At 38.1% G+C, this 4,821-nt stretch overlaps 1 long non-coding RNA gene across 1 annotated transcript; it reads left to right on the top strand.

Moving 5' to 3' along the window:
• The first annotated feature begins 755 nt into the window (after positions 1 to 755).
• LOC124273288 lies at positions 756 to 1,796 on the top strand. The gene is made up of 2 exons (XR_006897602.1): positions 756 to 786; positions 1,692 to 1,796. It is a non-coding gene; the product is annotated as an uncharacterized LOC124273288 (long non-coding RNA).
• Positions 1,797 to 4,821: the final 3,025 nt, after the last annotated feature.

The raw sequence follows: 4,821 nt of genomic DNA on the forward strand, positions 1-4,821 counted from the left end.
CAAAGTAGCCGTTTCTCTATAATCGGTGAAGACAAACAATTCCACAATCTTACTGTATCTGGGAGAAATGATTTAGCATAATTTGCACTTTTTACTATCGATAGTTTGGAGCTTCAAACAGTCTCAGAAAATGTAGCTTGTTGTGTCAGATACCTTAGGAGGACGAGATCGCTCAGATATTTTAGGAGTTAAATTATGAACCATCTTACAGATAAACGCTAGTTTCTGGATGTATCTTCGAGTACATAGTCTTCGCTCATATGACGACGTGCATACGAGTGTGCATGTGTACGTGCGGCTGCTTGTACTAGCCCAGACTTAAGCTGGTTTTATAGGTGCTAGCCCACTGAGACACCACCACAAAGCAGTGAAGCATGAATACCCTACTCAGACACATTATACTGACTCCGAGCCGACAAGTCCTTGTTGTACCCATTAATGCCGAGCGCCTGGCAGGGACCAACAAGTACCATCTTTGGTATGACGCGGTCGGGGATCGAAACTCCACTGACCTTCCGCTCTCGGGCGGACGCTCTAACACTACACCACGGAGGTGGTTACACCTCGTTTAGAACTTGTAGTGGTCAAAGACCAAACAATGTTATGTTAAATCTTATTCCGTTTGTTTTTCTGTTTTGTTTGTAAATACGGCTCCGAGTTTCGGATGTGAGTCGAATTTTTGTATATAACAAAGGGAGGTAATTATTAGTCTTATATATGGGAACGCGACCGCATGGTCAGAGATGAAAGTTGGCAGCCAAAGAGGGAAGAACGTCCTGAATATTGGTAAATATGCAATTCACAGCATTGGACCATGTATAGCGATATAATGCTCTATCATTACTTTGGTAAGGCTGTTATTTTGTTTAGTTTTGTATGGAATTTAAATTTGCTTTGAATTCATTCGCAGCACGTGCTGCATGCGTTTTTCAGTACTCAAGGACATAGGTCGAATAACCTTCTGGATATTTTAATGCTAACAGCATAAAGTCAGTAAATAATACTATTTACTGTTTTGTTTAACTTTCTTTGAGTGTCTATGTTCAGAACATATTCATTTAATTTTCAATCAAGAACTTTGTCTAATTTTCATGCTGAGTAGGACTAGGTTCCCACGTGTACTTGAAGAAATATTTGAAGTTAAAAACTAGTGTTTATTCATTAAAGTAAAGAATTAATTTGGTATTTCACCGCAGAATTGATATACTGTGTTTTAGTACACATATTTTGGGAGGGTTTATTTTGGAGCATTTTTGTATACATGCGAAAATTTCTTCCATGGTATAACACCTTGGGTATGGTGCATTGTTGCTATTTTGTTGTGCTGTAAATATTATTCATATTTGAGATTGGAAATATTTCATTGCATTGCATCAAAATATTCATGCTGATGGAAATTTAAGACAACATGCATTTGGTAGGACTTATTGGAGACATTATACTTATGCATCCTATACCATATGGGGTCAGTGGGGTGGCCTTGTGGTTGAAGCGTTTGATGGTCACGCCATAGACCCAGGTTCGAATCCCACATTGGCACATTGTGTAGCCTCTTTCTGGTGTCCTACGCTGTGATATTGCTGGAATATTGTTGGAAACGGCGTAAAGCTAAACTAATTATTCTATACACATACATTATGATTAGATGTTGGATTGATATTGGGAGTCATTGGACGTTTTGTTATTTGCAGTTTACCTGTACCCAACCTGTATCCACTGAGTGCATACATATGTACACTTGTACCAATGTACTAAGAACAAACAAAGAAGATATAATAAAGAATCAAGACTCATAACCTGTTGGTTATAATATGTTTTGTTTATAGATATATATTTTAGTATTGGTTATTATTTCCACAATTTTTCTCGTGGCTAAATTTGCCCTACAATCGCGAGCAGCTGAAGAGATGGTGTAAATACAGCTAGGGTCCATGCAAGTAGCGCAAACGAAAGAACGTTAAACTCTTTAATGCATACGTGTGCATGAGGCACCAGTTGCACTGATCAATGAATATATGGTGATTTATCAGTTGGAAGTAGGAATGTTGATCGGAATCTCACTCACTCACCCAAAAACTGCTTGAAAGTTCACTTCACAAAAACCGTTTAAGAGGACAGCTGTTGTGTGCTTATTTCTTGTACTGTACTGATTGCCAAACAATCCAACCCAGATCGGTCTCAGCAGCAGCCAGACCTGTGTACAGTCTGTCCAAGTTTTATAACCTGGCTAAGGCCGCTTCACCATCAGCTTGTCGTCCGCCGTAAGTCGGAGCGACGGTACCACTCGGATTTCACGTGGTTGAAACTGACATGACACTGGAAGATACAAGACGACAGAACCTTTGATCTTGACACTCATGACGTCCGTGCATCATACACCCTGCCACAGAAACAAATAAGACGCTCATGCATATCCCTCTTCCCCTGCCATGTTCTACTCTCACACTTACACTTCATCTACCATACCTTAGCAATGCGCCTGCCAGCCAGCGGGCACATCAACGTCGTTTCAACGTTGAGAATAGGTTGGTCATCAACGTCGAAACTAGGTTGAACATATATAGAAAGTTTTGTATATGAAAGTTTTTTAGACGTAGATATCTGACGTGGAATCAACGTTGAAGACGTATTATCAACGTTGAATAAAGGTTGTATATGGAAGTGTTTTAGACGTAGATATCCGACGTATATCTAACGTAAACACGTCAAAGTTCAACCAAGGTCACAGTACGTATTCCGAATTACTGTAAATAACCTCGAATTTCAACCTTAAACTACACTAAAGGGAGCACTAAACTCCTGCATCCAATTAAAATACCCAAAAAGCTACCTGCAATAAACAACTAAACAGAAAATTACGGCAAAAATATTTATCTCATAAAATACTTTTCGCATTCAATATAGTGTTCATTTCAGTTTATTGTCAGTTAGATATAATTCAGTGAGAAGGAAAGAGTATTCCAAATTAAGAAAATCTATTTATTGTATTGCTATCTTGAAAAGGTGGAAATTGCCCCAGAAGACATTTTGCTGAATTTCAGCTATTAGATAGACCCCTGAATAAACACAATGCAATTCATGGTCCCTAGTGTGGTGATCTATCTTCAGTTGTTGGCGATATATAGCCTGTTTATACCTAGTAGTGTCATCTATAGTTAAACTGTTTTAGATCTAATTACTAGTTTTCAATTCGAATCTGTGATAATCTAGTTATTCTACTATCCTTCGTTAACAGGTTTTTACAATTTACAGCATTTTAACTCACTCACTTACTCACTGTAGGTGATCTCTGTTGGTGATGATAATACAGTATCATCTGCATGTAGCATTAAACTGACATTCACCCCACCAATGTACCATCTGCATGTAGCATTAAACTGACATTCACGCCACCAATTTACCATCTGCATGTAGCATTAAAATGACATTCACGCCACCAATTTATCATCTGCATGTAGCATTAAACTGAAATTCACGCCACCAATTTATCATCTGCATGTAGCATTAAACTGACATTCACGCCACCAATTGATCATCTGCATGTAGCATTAAACTGACATTCACCCCACCACTTTCAAACCCACAATTATTAGCTCCTCATCGTTCTGCCATTCCCACCCTGAGGGTCAGGTGCAGACTTCAGAAAGGTTCCTAACTCTTTCTTGAAATTTGCTTCGGTTACATTCCCATCCTGAGAAAGGACACATTCTTAAATATATAAATATATATAAATGCTTATATGGAAGATATATTGTCTTCAGTGATTCAAGTATTTGTTAAAATAATCACTAGAAAGGCTCACTTCACTGCTTTAACTCGGCATGTGAACATACAGCATTCATACAATATATGAGGAGTGAGTTAATATTTAACGTCACATCGGCAATATTTCAGCAATATCGTGACGAGAACATTTGATATTGAAATAAAATATATGTATATTATAAAAACCTGTCGACGAAGGGCAGTAAAACAACTAGAATATCACAATTACAACTAAAACTAGTATGGAAAGTTAAAACTGATAGCACTATTTGGACAATACAATATAAAAACAAGCTACAGATCGCCAACACCAGACAATATATGAGGAGAAGTAATCTGATAATGTAAACAATTTATATTTTCAACTAAATGAATGGAAGTCTTCCTAAACATTTTCAAAGAGTGAGTGAGTGAGTTTAGTTTTACGCCGCACTCAGCAATATTCCAGCTATATGGCGGCGGTCTGTAAATAATCGAGTCTGGACCAGACAATCCAGTGATCAACAGCATGAGCATCGATCTGCGCAATTGGGAACCGATGACATTTGTCAACCAAGTCAGCGAAACTGACCACCCGATCCCGTTAGTCGCCTCTTACGACAAGATAGTCGCCTTGTTATGGCAAGCACATGGGTTGCTGAAGACCTATTCTACGGATCTTCACGGGTCCATTTTCAAGAAAAACCTCAATTGCAAACTGATTATTCAATTAGACTATGAATTAGAATGAGTTAGGCGATGCTTTACTGCCGTATATTATTTGTTATGGTCGTGGTGACGATGCTGACAAAGAGCATTGGGTAATTAACTTACCAGCGATGATTGAATACAACCTTGTATTCTTAAAAAAAAACTTGCCGTTTCGCCCATCAACTTTCATTCTTGACATTAAATTGTTTTACATTGTCCAGCAAAAGTTTGTGGTTATTCGGTCAGATTTAGTTTTCTTTCCCTATACTTATTTACATGTTTATTCAAACATGTCTTATATTGGCCCATGGTTCCTAGTACGGTGATCTACTTGCAGTTGTTGGTGATCTACAGCCCGTGTTTAAT

The sequence above is a fragment of the Haliotis rubra genome, unplaced genomic scaffold (assembly GCF_003918875.1).
Source record: "Haliotis rubra isolate DU_JTF1 unplaced genomic scaffold, ASM391887v1 Scf1790, whole genome shotgun sequence".
Lineage (NCBI taxonomy): Eukaryota > Metazoa > Mollusca > Gastropoda > Lepetellida > Haliotidae > Haliotis > Haliotis rubra.